The 15921-nt window shown below is 46.7% G+C and overlaps 1 pseudogene; it reads left to right on the top strand.

The window, feature by feature from the left end:
- Positions 1-15921, top strand: part of LOC112234818 — a 31472-nt pseudogene that overhangs the window by 2772 nt on the left and 12779 nt on the right.

The following is a 15921-nucleotide window of genomic DNA, read 5'->3' as shown; positions in this document are numbered from 1 at the left end:
GGGAGGGAAGAAGATTTAATAGGCAGGGAAAGAAGAAAGATGAGGGGAGGGGATGTGAGGGAGAAAGAGGAGGAATCAGCCTCTGTGGTAAGAGTGAGGCTTTGAGAACAGATGCTGTGTTCTATCTCTCCTTTATCTATCTCACTCCATCATTCAATCCCCTGCTGATCCACAGACAGTGGCAGTAGTGATATGCACCTCTGAGTGAACATTATTCACATGTGGTAGAGCTCAACTAACATCTTATTAGCACCAACTTTACATACAGTAACTGAGTCCAAATATCATAGCTACACACTGTCACTTTAAATGGAACTGACCCCAACCCTGTATAATGTGGAGAGGTCCTTTTTGTCTGTGCTGGATTAGCTGTCCTCTATCCCTCAGGTTCTCTCTCTTCCTTCTACCCCTCTCTCTTTTCTTCCTTTCAAGGCTAGTGACCCGTCTGACCTCTGTCCCTCAGGTTCTCTCTTCCTTCTACCCCTCTCTCTTTTCTTCCTTTCAAGGCTAGTGACCCGTCTGTACCTCAGGTTCTCTCTACCTTCTACCCCTCTCTCTTTTCTTCCTTTCAAGGCTAGTGACCCGTCTGTCCCTCAGGTTCTCTCTTCCTTCTACCCCTCTCTCTTTTCTTCCTTTCAAGGCTAGTGACCCGTCTGACCTCTGTCCCTCAGGTTCTCTCTTCCTTCTACCCCTCTCTCTTTTCTTCCTTTCAAGGCTAGTGACCCGTCTGTCCTCTGTCCCTCAGGTTCTCTCTTCCTTCTACCCCTCTCTCTTTTCTTCCTTTCAGGGCTAGTGACCCGTCTGTCCTCTGTCCCTCAGGTTCTCTCTTCCTTCTACCCCTCTCTCTTTTCTTCCTTTCAGGGCTAGTGACCCGTCTGTCCCTCAGGTTCTCTCTCTTCCTTCTACCCCTCTCTCTTTTCTTCCTTTCAAGGCTAGTGACCCGTCGTCCTCTGTCCCTCAGGTTCTCTCTTCTTTCTACCCCTCTCTCTTTTCTTCCTTTCAGGGCTAGTGACCCGTCTGTCCTCTGTCCCTCAGGTTCTCTCTCTCTTCCTTCTACCCCTCTCTATTTTCTTCCTTTCAAGGCTAGTGACCCGTCTGTCCTCTGTCCCTCAGGTTCTCTCTTCCTTCTACCCCTCTCTCTTTTCTTCCTTTCAAGGCTAGTGACCCGTCTGTCCTCTGTCCCTCAGGTTCTCTCTTCCTTCTACCCCTCTCTCTTTTCTTCCTTTCAGGGCTAGTGACCCGTCTGACCTCTGTCCCTCAGGTTCTCTCTCTCTTCCTTCTACCCCTCTCTATTTTCTTCCTTTCAAGGCTAGTGACCCATCTGTCCTCTGTCCCTCAGGTTCTCTCTACCTTCTACCCCTCTCTCTTTTCTTCCTTTCAGGGCTAGTGACCCGTCTGTACCTCAGGTTCTCTCTCTTCCTTCTACCCCTCTCTCTTTTCTTCCTTTCAAGGCTAGTGACCCATCTGTCCTCTGTCCCTCAGGTTCTCTCTTCCTTCTACCCCTCTCTCTTTTCTTCCTTTCAAGGCTTGTGACCCGTCTGTCCCTCAGGTTCTCTCTCTCTTCCTTCTACCCCTCTCTATTTTCTTCCTTTCAGGGCTAGTGACCCGTCTGACCTCTGTCCCTCAGGTTCTCTCTCTTCTACCCCTCTCTCTTTTCTTCCTTTCAAGGTTAGTGACCCGTCTGTCCTCTGTCCCTCAGGTTCTCTCTCTCCTTCTACCCCTCTCTCTTTTCTTCCTTTCAGGGCTAGTGACCCGTCTGTCCTCTCCCCTGAGTCAGCTAGTCAGCATTTCCCCTCTTGCTCAGCAGAGCTCAAGGCCTCCCTCCCTCTCACCCCACCCTCATTTCCTTGGAGGCTTGTGTGTGTGACCTGTCTCTCCTTCTTCTCTTGTGGCCAATGTCTGCTGCCCGCTCTTGCACAGCATTATCCATGGCTTCTGTCTGCCACCTTCACTCCCTCTGGTGACCTGTCGCCCCCTCTCCCGAATCCCTCTCCATAGTGATTCTGGCCTAGGGCCTATATTTCTCCCTGTGGCTGGTCAGCGTCCCCTCTCTCTCAGCAGGGCCCAGTGCTGGCTAATCTGTCACTTTGATCCGCCAACTATCTCCTCCCCATTCCCCCGCCATCCCTCTCCCTCTCTTCCTCTGCGGCCAATGAACTCTCTCTCCTACCAGTGTGCTGGTGTCTGGGCCTGGAGCCTGTGTGCTGGGGCCAAATGTCCAGTGGAGGACAGGGCGGGGGCCGGGGGAGGTATGATCAACATCATTCCACCTTACATGCTGACCACACCGCTCGCATCGCAATATACATGTAAACATACATGTTATTTAATTGCACCCACACTGTTTGCGCGCGCCAACGAGCGTCTGTTGCCAAGGGCTAAAATAGAAGTCAGTTCTATTTGTGACGCTGAACATGGTGCAAGTCCTGCCTCTCCCATCTCCTCATAGGTTTATAGAAGCAGATACCCACGACACATCTCCTCATTGGTTACCCACGTGGTTGATTGAAAGATTAACTGAGTTTGGTCGGTCATTGTGGTAATGTGGTAACTATGAAAGTTAGATGCCAATCGCCATATAAAGTCCAAAGAAGAAAAAGCCTGGAAGGAGGAGAGATGACTTGAAATGATTCGGTTGACTGTGTAATGTGTGGACTAATTGTCGGAGTAGAGGACCTTGTTCATTTCAGGTCAAATAACTCAAAGTTTATATCCCAGGACAAATTAGCTAGCAACAGCAAGCTAACTAAATAGGACAAATGAGCTAATAACTGCAAGCTAGCTAGCTTAATTGCCATAAATGTTTAAAATGAATATAATTGGTCCAGAGTTTGTTTTGATATTTCAACCTGTGTGTTGTGATCGCGTTTGGTGTGGGGGGACAAAATCTATTTGCGCACGGCCGGTTTGGGTACGGTGTTACTCCCACCTTGGCTGGGTCAGCCTCGGCCTTGATGCTCCCTCCCCTATGTAACCACATTGATCTGCGTTATAGCTACCTGGAGGTGTACAGCCAGAGAATTGGCATTACCTCAACAATCTTTTACAACACTGAAACTTGGCCGTGCTAAGTCAGCGGTTTGTCTGTCTATCAGTGAATGACTGATGTCACCCAAAGGAGAATCGTTTGGAACTCTCCAAGACAGCCATTATAGCGTAATACATCGTTTCTATGCAAGCCCTAAGATAGTTACTTCACATATGATCTGTTTTATTCTATTGTCCCAGGGCTCTAGATGTCTGGACGCCTTCAAATAGAAACTACTGTGGTCTTTAGAACAGTCAGCCACCAGTCCATCCTCTGGCCTGGAGGCAAAGCCCTAGTCTGGCTCTCTCAGGGCCGCTAATACAAGGACTCCAGCCCTCCACCAAACCATCAAAGACAAGTTAACCACTATCTACACCTAGATGCTAGTGTATTGTGCATTCTGCCTTTCTTACTTCTCTCCCCTCTGTATTCATTCAAAATGCTGTGGCTAAATTGAAGTGTCACTGGAACTTGGTGTGTTATGCAGAACAGGGCCCGCAATAGGGCGAGAAGCCTTTGTACTGTGTTTGGCTGGAGGCTGGCACCTCGCGAGAGCCCTGGCAGTGGGCGTGCAGCCAGCTTGGTTTCGGGGCGTTTTTACTTCACCAAAAGAACATCTCTGAACTTGTGATCTTCAACACAATTAGAAATGCTCAGCCCTTTTAAACCCACAATGCTGCTAATTAATAATCCAGCCTTGTGTGTGTTTCTGTGTGTGTGTGTGTTTCTGTGTGTGTGTGTATGAGTAGGGAATCCAGTGGCATTCTATTGAAGTATTAGGCTCTTCTCCTATGGAGTTGGGATGGAGCTCCCTGGTGGCTCGCTGCCCAAGGCCTGCTTGGTTTCAACTGCTCTCCTATGGAATCACTCACTGCTACCCCTCAGAACTGTGGCTAGTCAAACAGTGTATGATCTGACAATAGCTGACTTGTCATCCTCTTAGTTATCTCTCCCCCAGCTGTGTGTTTGTGTGCGTGCACATGTCTATGCTCTTAAGGGCTTCTGTTGAACCTTTTAGTATAGGTGAATTAAAAGGGATGAGCTAAAATGAAGTTGATTCCCTGGCTGGTGTCTGTGTGCAAACACTATGTACGGCTAATCCACTTCCTTCTCCAGTGTGAGAGACGAGGGAGAGTTAATTTAGCTCTGCACTGTGGCCCTGCTCAATAGGCATTGTGTTCATCGGCATTTCCTCATTCAATTTCAGCCAATATAATGTGTATTTTATCTCATTCTCATTTGATTTGGGGGGGATCCGAGTACCTCTTATTGCAGATTATTATGAGTGGAGCTAAATGATCAATCCTGGCATTATCACTCTACTGTTTTCTCTCCCACCTCTTCTAATTGAAATGATTCACACTTGGGATAGACCATTCTATTATTCATGTTGTTGTTGGGTCTTATTGGGGGGGTCGAAGCTACATGGATTTGTTTTATGATTGTCATACTATGGAACATTTATCTATTTGATTTAGAATTTTAGGACCCCTTTAGGTATACATTTTTTGTGGATAAAATATTTAATTTGGCCTTTACTACTACACCCCATAGACCCCTTTTTCTTCACATTACTAGTGTTTGGGTGTGCATAGGTGGGGTGGCAGGACATCATGTTAGGTCATGAGCACACACAGTAAGCCTGGCTGGAAGCCTCGCTGACCAGGGATGGCACTACTTCTGATTCGCTGCCACTACATTGGGCTCTATGGTGGATATACTAAGGGTGGTGTGAGCGTATGTACAGTACATCATAGACATCATAGAGCCTATCCCCAGTGAGTGCCAGAGCCAAATACAGGGAGGGGGTGAGGAAATGTTGCTGTTGTGGGGGCTGTGGGTTCTGTCTCAGTGGCTGCAGCTGCTTCTGGCCGTCTCCCCGCCTCTCGTTTTCGGCTTCATTTCACCCCCTAATGAAGATTTAGAGGCACCCCTGGCAAGGGGGTAAGGGGGAGGGGGAGTGTGTACGTGAGGGAGAGCAAGGGAAGAAGAGACTGGGGGGACTGAGAGAAAGGATGTCTTTCACTAGCTACGTTTCCATCCAATTGGCAACAGATTTTGAAGGAATTATTCTCAAATCTGCATAAGAACAATAAGCACATTTTCCTACCAAAGATGTATTTCTTTCAATTGTACTTGTAGCAGACAAAAGGCTGTGCTTAATGACATAGATCACATAAAAATAACTTTTGCGGTTAAATTCCCATGTACCGAATAAAAAAGACAAGTTAAATGGGTTTCCGTTGCATTTTCAGCTCTTCTGATGGTTTTCTCACATTGTTTTTCCTTATATGGCAAAATGTTGCATTATATAGCATGTGTTCCCACTCTGGTATTGGCACGTGCTCTCCAGCCAGCAGCTCACAGATACAGTGAGGGTATAGCCTATATGATGATGTTATTCTGGACAAAATTATTTTCATTTGTCAGATGGCAGACAAACATTGATGATCATGTCACCAGAATAAGCAACTCAATATTTATTGAAAAGGAGCATCAAGCTCATCACCTTGCACTTTCACCACCCTGTGAAGTTCATCATTTATTTCATCTGTAGCCTAATCAACTGCATGCTTTCCTGATGAGTCATAGTGGGAGGACCACACATGTCATCGTGTGACTTTAAGTTTACTTTGATATAATGGTTATTATATCAATATTTGCACATGAAAGCGTTTCCACCAACATTTCTCACATAGTAAATGTTACCAACAGAAAAACATCCAACCTTTTTCTAGCGTATTTTGTTTTGTCAACATTTGGAAAGTTTACCAACAAATGTTCTGTTTCCATCAGGCCTGTCATGACACGTTTTATCTGACATGTACTTTACTGGCATAAAAAGGTTAGATGGAAACCTGGTTAGTGTCCCAGGGAAATCTCCTATGATGGACCACCTCTGCTCCAGTATAGGAAGGAAACTGTCTATTGTGACTGGTCTCTCCCTCTCTCTATTCAATTCAAAGGGCTTTATTTGCATGGGAAACATATGTTTACATCGCCAAAGCAAGTGAAATAGATAATAAACAATACAGAATTAACAATAAACATTACACTCACAAACGTTCCAAAGGAATAGAGACATTTCAAATGTCATATCATGGCTACATACAGTGTTGTAATGATGTGCAAATAGTTCCAGTACAAAGGGGAAAATAAATAAACATAAATATGGGTTGTATTTACAATGGTGTTTGTTCTTCACTGGTTGCCCTTTTCTTGTGGCAATAGGTCACAAATCTTGCTGCTCTGATGGCACACTGCTATTTCACCAAATAGATATGGGAGTTTATCTACCCCCCCCCAAAAAAAAAATTATTATTTGTGGGTCAGTGTGATCCGAGGGAAATGTGTGTCTTTAATATGGTCGTACATTTGGCAGGAGGTTAGGAAGTACAGCTCAGTTTCCACCTCATTTTGTGGGCAGTGTGCACATAGCCTGTCTTCTCTTGAGAGCCAGGTCTTCCGACAGTGGCATCTCTCAATAGCAAGGCTATGCTCACTGAGTCTGTACATACAGTACCAGTCAAAAGTTTGGAAACACCTACTCGTTATCTTTACTATTTTATACATCGTAGAATATTAGTGAAGACATCAAAACTATGAAATAACACATGTGCAATCATGTAGTAACCAAAATAGTGTTAAACAAATCAAAATATATTTTTGATTTGAGATTCTTCAAAGTAACCACTATTTTCCTTGATGACAGCTTTGCACACTCTTGACAACAGTCTTGAAGGAGATCCCACATATGCTGAGCACTTGTAGGCTGCTTGTCCTTCATTCTGCAGTTCAACTCATCCCAAACCATCTCAGTTGGATTGAGGTTGGATGATTGTGGAGGCCAGATCATCTGATGCAGCACTCCATCACTCTCCTTCTTGGTCAACAAGTCCTTACACAGCCTGTAGGTGTGTTGGGTCATTGTCCTGTTGAAAAACAAATGACACTCCCACTAAGCACAAACCAGATGGGATAGCATACTGCTGCAGAATGCTGTGGTAGCCATGCTGGTTAAGTGTGCCTTGAATTCTAAATAAATCAGTGTCACCAGCAAAGCACCCCCACACCATCACACCTCCTCCTCCATGCTTCACGGTGGGATCCACTCATGCGGAGGTCATCTGTTCACCTACTCTGCGTACTCCATACCAAAGGACAAATTTCCACCTGTCCATTGCTCGTGTTTCTTGGCCCAAGCAAGCCTCTTCTTATTATTTGTGTCCTTTAGTAATGGTTTCTTTGCAGCAATTTGACCATGAAGGCATGATTCACGGAGTCTCCTCTGAACAGTTGATGTTGATGTGTCTGTTACTTGAACTCTGTGAAGCATTTATTTGGGCTGAAATCTGAGGTGCAGTTAATTCTCATGAATTTATGAACTTATCCTCTGCAGCAGAGGTAACTCTGGGTCTTAATTTCCTGTGGTGGTCCTCATGAGAGCCAGTTTCATCATAGCGCTTAGTTTTTGAGACTGCAATTTTCAGGATTGACTGACCTTCATGTCTTAAAGTAATTATGGCCTGTCGTTTCTCTTTGTTTATTTGAGCTGTTCTTGCCATAATATGGACTTGGTCTTTCACCAAATAGGGCTATCTTCTGCATACCACCCATACCTTGTCACAACACAACTGATTGGCTCAAATGCATTAAGAAGGAAATAAATTCCACAAAATAACTTTTAACAAGGGACACCTGTTAATTGAAATTGTCACGCCCTGGTCTTAGTATTTTGTGTTTTCTATTTATTTTGGTCAGGCCAGGGTGTAACATGGGTTTATTTTGTGTTGTGTTTATGTATGGGGGTTTTTCGTAGGTTTTGGGATTGTGGCTTAGTGGGGTTTTCTAGCAGAGTCTATGGCTGCCTGAGGCGGTTCTCAATCAGAGTCAGGTGATTCTCGTTGTCTCTGATTGGGAACCATATTTAGGTAGCCCGGGTTTCACTGTGTGTTTGTGGGTGATTGTTCCTGTCTCTGTGTTAGTTGTCACCAGACAGGCTGTATTAGGTTTTCACTTTTTCCGTTTGTTGTTTTGTATTGTTCCTATTTGTTTTCATTAAACATGTATCGAACTAACCACGTTGCATTTTGGTCCGACTCTCCTTCGACGGAAGAAAGCCGTAACAGAATCACCCACCGCAACTGGACCAAGCAGCGTGGTGACAGGCAGTGACAGCAGAAGCAACAAAGAGAGGAATGGACATGGGAGGATGAATTGTTCGGAGAAGGACCCTGGGATCAGCCTGGAGAATATCGCCGCCCCAAAGAAGAACTGGAGGCGGCGAGAGCTGAGAGGCGCTGGTATGAGGAGAAGCAACAGCGGCAGCAGGAGCAACAATATCGGGACTACACTACTTGGGAGGAAATAGACAGGTGGGCTGTCGACCCAGAGAAAGTGCCGGAGCCCGCCTGGGATTCGCTGGAGCAGTGCGTAGCAGGTTATCAGAGAATGGAGTTGGCGAAGCAGGCTTAGCGGCGCGGACGGAAGACAGAGAGTCAGCCCCAAAAATGTGTTGGGGGGCTCAGGGAGAGAGTGGCAGAGTCAGGAGTCAGACCTGAGCCAACTCTCCCTGTTTATAGTGAGGAGCCAAGGAGGAGACCAGAACCAGAGCCGGTGTTAGAGGTGAGCAAAGCAGAGACTGTGAAGGAGTTAATGGGGAAATTGGAGGAGAGAGTAATGAGGGAGTTGCTAGTTTGGTGCTTTAGGTACGATATTTGTCCGACGGAGCGAGTCGGGGATTTGATGGCACCTGGGTCAGCGCTCCATACTCGTCCTGAGGTGCGTGTTAGTCGGCTGGTGAAGAGTGTGCCAGCCTCACGCACTAGGCCTCCTGTGTACCTACCTAGCCTTGCACGTCCTGTGCCAGTCCTGCTCTCAGGCTCTCCAGTACACTTTCACGGTCCGGTCCATCCTGTGCCACCTTCACACACCAGTTCTCCGGTGGCAGCTCCCCGCACCAGGCTTCCTGTGCGTGTCCTCGGTCCAGTACCACCAGTTCCAGCACCACGCACCAGGCCTTTCAGTACGCCTCGCCTGTTCAGCGCAGCCAGAGCCTTTCTCCTCTCCAGTGCTGTCGGAGTCTCCCACCTGTTTAGCGCTGTCGGAGCCTCCCGCCTGTTTAGCGCAGCCAGAGCCTTCCTCCTCTCCTGCGCTGCCGGAGTCTCCCGCATGTTCAGCGCTGCCAGAGCCTTCCTCCTCTACAGCGCTGCTGGAGTCTCCTGCCTGTTCAGAGCAGCCAGAGCTGCCAGTCTGCATGGAGCAGCCAGAGCTGCTAGTCTGCATGGAGCAGCCAGAGCTGCTAGTCTGCATGGAGCAGCCAGAGCTGCCAGTCTGCATGGAGCAGCCAGAGCTGCCAGTCTGCATGGAGCAGCCAGAGCTGCCAGTCTGCATGGAGCAGCCAGAGCTGCCAGTCTGCATGGAGCAGCCAGAGCTGCCAGTCTGCATGGAGCAGCCAGAGCTGCCAGTCTGCATGGAGCAGCCAGAGCTGCCAGTCTGCATGGAGCAGCCAGAGCTGCCAGTCTGCATGGAGCAGCCAGAGCTGCCAGTCTGCATGGAGCAGCCAGAGCTGCCAGTCTGCATGGAGCAGCCAGAGCTGCCAGTCAGCCAGGATCCACCAGTCAGCCAGGATCTTCCAGATCCGCCAATCAGCCAGGATCCGCCAGTCAGCCAGACTCTTCCAGATCCGCCAGTCAGCCAGGATCTGCCGGATTCAACTACCTGCCTGAGCTTCCTCTCAGTGCTGAGCTTCCTCTCAGTGCTGAGCTTGCTCTCAGTGCTGGGCTTGCTCTCAGTGCTGGGCTTGCTCTCAGTGCTGAGCTTGCTCTCAGTGCTGGGCTTGCTCTCAGTGCTGGGCTTGCTCTCAGTGCTGGGCTTGCTCTCAGTGCTGGGCTTGCTCTCAGTGCTGGGCTTGCTCTCAGTGCTGGGCTTGCTCTCAGTGCTGGGCTTGCTCTCAGTGCTGGGCCTCCCCTCAGTGCTGGGCTTCCCCTCAGTCCCTGGCTTCCCCTCAGTCCCGAGCTGCCCCTCAGTCCAGTGGGGTCCTTGGTGAGGGTTATTAGGCCAAGGTCGGCGGCGAGGGTCGCCAATCAGAGGACGCGTTACAGGGGGACTAAGACTTGGTTGGGTTGGGTCCACGTCCCGAGCTGGAGCCGCCACCGTGGACAGACGCCCACCCGGACCCTCCCCTATGGGTTTTAGTGTGCGGCCGGGAGTCCGCACCTTGGGGGGGTTCTGTCTGTCACGCCCTGGTCTTAGTATTTTGTGTTTTCTATTTATTTTTGTCAGGCCAGGGTGTAACATGGGTTTATTTTGTGTTGTGTTTATGTATGGGGGTTTTTCGTAGGTTTTGGGATTGTGGCTTAGTGGGGTTTTCTAGCAGAGTCTATGGCTGCCTGAGGCGGTTCTCAATCAGAGTCAGGTGATTCTCGTTGTCTCTGATTGGGAACCATATTTAGGTAGCCCGGGTTTCACTGTGTGTTTGTGGGTGATTGTTCCTGTCTCTGTGTTAGTTGTCACCAGACAGGCTGTATTAGGTTTTCACTTTTTCCGTTTGTTGTTTTGTATTGTTCCTATTCGTTTTCATTAAACATGTATCGAACTAACCACGTTGCATTTTGGTCCGACTCTCCTTCGACGGAAGAAAGCCGTAACAGAAATGCATTCCAGGTGATTACCTCATGAAGCTGGTTAAGAGAATGCCACGTTTGTGCAAAGCTGTCATCAAGGCAAAGGGTGGCTACTTTGAAGAATGTCAAATATAAAATATATTTAGATTTTTTTTAAACACTTTTGGTTCCTACATTATTCCATATGTGTCAAGACTTCTGCCGAAGTTGGGCCCCTCTCCTTGTTTGGGCGGCATTCGGCGGTCGACGTCACCGGCTTTCTAGTCACCACCGATCCATGTTTCGTTTTGTTTTGTCTTCATTGTACACACCTGGTTTTCTTTCCATTATCATGTTCCTTATTTAACCCTCTGGCTTCCCCTTTTGTTTTGTGGGTGAATGTTTTCGTCAAGGTGTTCCGTCTACGTGTTTTGGATTGTTCATGTTTATCCTTGTTGGATTATTGTTGATGTTGACTAAATATCGTGGCTTTACTCATACCTGTGTCCTGCGCCTGACTCCGCTTTCTTCCTGTCACGCCCTGGTCAAAGTATTTTGTGTTTATCTTTATGTATTTGGTCAGGCCAGGGTGTGGCATGGGGTTTTTGTAATTGTGGTGTGTTTGTCTTGGGGTTTTGGTGGTGGTATTGGGATTGTAGCTTAGTGGGTTGTCTAGCAAGGTCTATGGCTGTCTGGAGTGGTTCTCAATCAGAGGCAGGTGCTTATCGTTGTCTCTGATTGGGAACCATATTTAGGCAGCCATATTCTTTGAGTTTGTCGTGGGTGATTGTCCTTAGTGTCTTACTTGTACTCTCTGTTAGTTTGCACTAGATAGGCTGTTTTCGGTTTTCATTACGTTTATTGTTTTGTAGTGTTTAGTGTTTAGTCGTGTTTATGTTTTGTTTAATAAATATGGATCGCAATCGACACGCTGCAGTTTGGTCCGACTCTCCTTCATCACCACTAGAAAACCGTTACACTTCCATTCACCTGGAACATTGACAATATGTGATATTTCATAGTTTTGATGTCTTTTATTATTCTACAATGTAGAAAATAGTACAAATAAAGAAAAGTCCTTGAATGAGTAGGTGTGTCTGAACTTTTGACTGGTACTGTATTTAAATAAGGTATTTTTTTTCATTTGTTAATATATTTTCAAAAATGTCAACTTTTTTTTGCTTTGTTATTTTGGGGTATTGTGTGTAGATTGATGAAAAAATATATAATTTAATTTGTTTTGGAATAAGGCTGTAACGTAACAATGTGGAAACAGGGAAGGGGTCTGAATACTTTCCAAATGCACTGTATGTTTTTTTTATAGAGCCGAAAAGATTTTGAGAAGTGGTTTATCAATTTTGGATAGGTAGCTCTTTGTGTTGTTGTTTGTTTTGTGTGTTCCAATTTTCCCAGAAGTGGTGAGATTCTATGGATTCTTCAATTACATTGAGCTGATTTCTGATGTGCTGTTCCTTCTTTTTTCTTAGTGTCTGTGTGTGTATGTATGTATATATATATTTGTTGTTGCCCAATCATTTTTTGTTTGGTTTCTATACTACTCTCCTTACATCTAAAGCGTTTCTTAATAGTATGTGGTTTGTTCGGCTTTGATGCGTCATGATTGTGACTTGCTCTGTTCAATTAGGCTGTGATTTTGCTGTGATCTGATAGGGGTGTCAGTGGGCTGACTGAACAAATCAAATCAAATTTTATTTGTCACATACACATGGTTAGCAGATGTTAATGCGAGTGTAGCGAAATGCTTGTAAAGTGTAGCGAAACACTCTGAGAGACTGGGTTTCGGTCAGTAATAAAGTAGTCTACAGTAAGGCCTACTACTGCCAAGGGATGTTCTATAGGTGTACCTAGAGTAGGAGTCCCCTCAAAGCCTACCATGGACTATGTACATACCCAGCGTGTGACAGAGCTGCAGGAGTTGTGACCCATTTTTGTTGGTTGTTTTGTTGTAGTTGTGTCTAGGGGGGTGTATTTGGGAGGGAATGCTGTCACCTGCAGGTAGGTGTTCTCTGTGTGCTGAGAATGTTGGGTTCTTGTCCAGTTCTGGCATTTAGGTCACCACAGACTAGTACATGTCACTGGGCCTGGACATTTTTGCCCTCTCCCTCTAGGATGGAGAAGCTGTCATCATTCACGTGAGTATCTGATACATGCCTCTTAGGTCTCAGGATGGGGCTTGGGTGGGTGTAGGAGTGGGGGTTGTGCCTGTTGCTCTGCTCAAGGCCTGGGTCTATGTGTGATTGTCATGTTGGGGGCAAGAGGGGCACAGGGCTGATCTGGGGGGACCTATATGGTTTGTGGCCATGGTTAGTTTGGGAGGGTAACTGGTTGGGTTGGGGGGGTGGATGTGCCTGGTGGTACTGTGTTCTGGATGTCCTTGGTGGTGCTGTGTTCTGGATGTCCTTGGTGGTGCTGTGTTCTGGATGTCCTTGGTGGTGCTGTGTTCTAGATGTGCTTGGTGGTGCTGTGTTCTGGATGTCCTTGGTGGTGCTGTGTTCTAGATGTGCCTGGTGGTGCTGTGTTCTAGATATCCTTGGTGGTGCTGTGTTCTAGATCTGCCTGGTGGTGCTGTGTTCTGGATGTCCTTGGTGGTGCTGTGTTCTAGATGTGCCTGGCGGTGCTGTGGTCTGGATGTAGGTCCTCTAGGTGCAGGTCTGGGGGGTAACCATTGCGCCTGTGTGAGGTGCTGCGGTTGAAGGCCATGTCTTTTAGGGTTGTGGGTTGTGCTGGACCAGGTAGATGTTAGGTTTTGAGACACAGTCACAGGAAATGCTTATGTTTACCTGCTGTATGGTAGCAGGATGAACGTCTTTTCGTGGTAGCAGGGCGGGGAAGTAGAAGAACATGTTTCAATCACTCCTTGTGTGCTGTGGCAACCCCTTTCCTGCTGTGCTCTCACATAGTTTGTGCCTGTGTGAATGTGGCTGGGGGACCCTAGTTGGTCCTTAGATAGCAAGTTTAGGGCATGCTGGGTGCTTGGGCACCAGAGTTTAGCCACTGGGTGTTTTTTCTTCTATCTATTTCCCATTGGAGCCCTTAAGGACAATCTGTGGCTTTTGTGTGCCCTCAGTGGGTGTGAAAGGATTTTCACAGGTCTGCTAGGAGGGGGTAGGGTCTGCTGGGTTGGTGGTTCTTCATTTGTCTGTTCTACTGTTGTGTGGAGGGAGGCTGTGGTCAGGATCTGGGGTGGGCTGTTCAGCCGTGGTGTCGAGGCTGGCTGTCTTTCTATCTCTAGTGTGTAATTCTCTGATGCCTAATTAGGTGGCTGACTGTGATGAATGGCCCTTTGCCGTGCAGTTAAAACCCAATCTCCAGTCTGACCTTGTCATGCTTACTGATGGGGAGGCTCGGATGTACACGCCCCCCCACCCCCTCGTCCTCTGTACTGTACCCACCCCCTCCTGCGGAGACATCTGTTGCTTTAATGTGTGTGTCCCCTCACATTGTACCTTACTCAGTGTTTCCCCGACCTTTGGCTGACCTCTACCAGTACCACCACTCTACCATCACAAATAAAATATAGAAATATAAGATGTCCTTTTTAACTGTTTGCCGCCAGCCAGGGGTTGGTTCATGTTGGGGGTCATTGTGTCTGTGTCTGTCCTCTCACCTTGTCTGGTGGTTTTGTTGAAACAGCTGTGTCCCCATCCTGTGCACCTGTAGAGCACTAGGAACGGGCATGCCGCAGTGGACCGGACTGGCAGACTGCTGACAGCTCATGGTCAGGGCTACGGCAAGGCTGGCCAGCCCTCCAGCCACACCACTGACTCACTACTGGTACCTGTGTGTTTGTCTGTTGTGTCTGTCTAGGTTTCCGTGTGGCAATAGAAGTGTGATACTGGTGCATATGTCTGTGTGACAGTGTTTTTGTGTGTGGTTATGTTTCTGTTTTACATATGCACTTGCTTCCATTCAGCCAGAAGAGAATTAGTGAGGTCGAGCACTGATGTTGGGTGATTAGGGGCGGCAGGGTAGCCTAGTGGTTAGACTGTTGGACTAGTAACCGGAAGGTTGCAAGTTCAAATCCCCGAGCTGACAAGGTACAAATCTGTTGTTCTGCCTCTGAACAGGCAGTTAACCCACTGTTCCTAGGCCGTCATTGAAAATAAGAATTTGTTCTTAACTGACTTGCCTAGTTAAATAAAGGTAAAAAAAATAAAAAAAATTGGCCTGGCTTGCAGTCGGTGTTTCAATTAATCCCGAAGGTGTTTGATGGAGTTGAGGTCAGGGCTCTGTGCAGGCCAGTCAAGTGTTTCCACATTGATCTTGATAAACCATTTCTATATGGACCTCGCTTTATGCAAGGGGACATTGCTTTTCCCAAACTGTTGCCATTGTATGCTGTAAGACTTCCCTTCACTGGAACTAAGGGGCCTAGCCCGAACCATGAAAAACAGCCCCAGACCATTATTACAGTTTGGTGGAGGGCAGGTAGCGAAATCCAGGAGAACGGGCAGGTACCGTTCTCCTGGATTTGCCAGACCTAGATTTGTCCGTCAGACTGCCAGATGGTGGGGCGTGATTCATCACTCCAGATAACGCGTTTCCACTGCTCCAGAGTCCAATGGCAGCGAGCTTTACACCACTCCAGCTGACACTTGGCATTACACATGGTGATCTTAGGACTGTGTGCGGCTACTGTTAAATGTGCCTGGCTTTATAAATCATCCATATATATATATCTACAGAAATAAGACAGATCCTGCTTCTGTTGCCTGTTTAAGTGTTTGTTTAATAGCCTACTGATTCCGTGAACACCAAGCCTCACGCAATGACATGTCAAGTAAACAATTTCACAAATTCGTCTGTTTTTAATCTTTTCTTTAATTAAGGCTTTCCACTTTTCTTTCTCGTTAGAACAGCCTCTGGTATAATGTATGATTGATTTAGTGTTGTTTACTAAATTGTCCGAAAAAATAATATTTATAATAATAATAATAATGCTCCTTTTTCTTGATCTCATCTTATTGTTGTTATTATTATGATCATCTTTACAATAATAAGTCATGTCATTATCATTAGTAGTCTTAGTAAAGCAGCCTTGTATAACCACCATTGAGCTGTAGGCTTAAGAGAGCATCCTGTTTAGTCTTCGTACTGTGACTTACTGAGGCCGTTTTTAGTCTTCGCTGTAATAAAGGCTTGACAAAAAAAACTGTACAACAGACTCTCTGGTACACTTCTACTTTATTTAGTGTTGTTTACAATGTTACAAACGGTCAGAAAAATGATATTGTAGTCTAGCAGCACCTGTTTGGCACATAATATGCA

The sequence above is a fragment of the Oncorhynchus tshawytscha genome, linkage group LG11, assembly GCF_018296145.1.
Source record: "Oncorhynchus tshawytscha isolate Ot180627B linkage group LG11, Otsh_v2.0, whole genome shotgun sequence".
Taxonomy (NCBI): domain Eukaryota; kingdom Metazoa; phylum Chordata; class Actinopteri; order Salmoniformes; family Salmonidae; genus Oncorhynchus; species Oncorhynchus tshawytscha.
The sequence above is the reverse complement of the archived record's forward strand: the minus strand, read 5'-3'. Positions and strand labels throughout refer to the sequence as shown.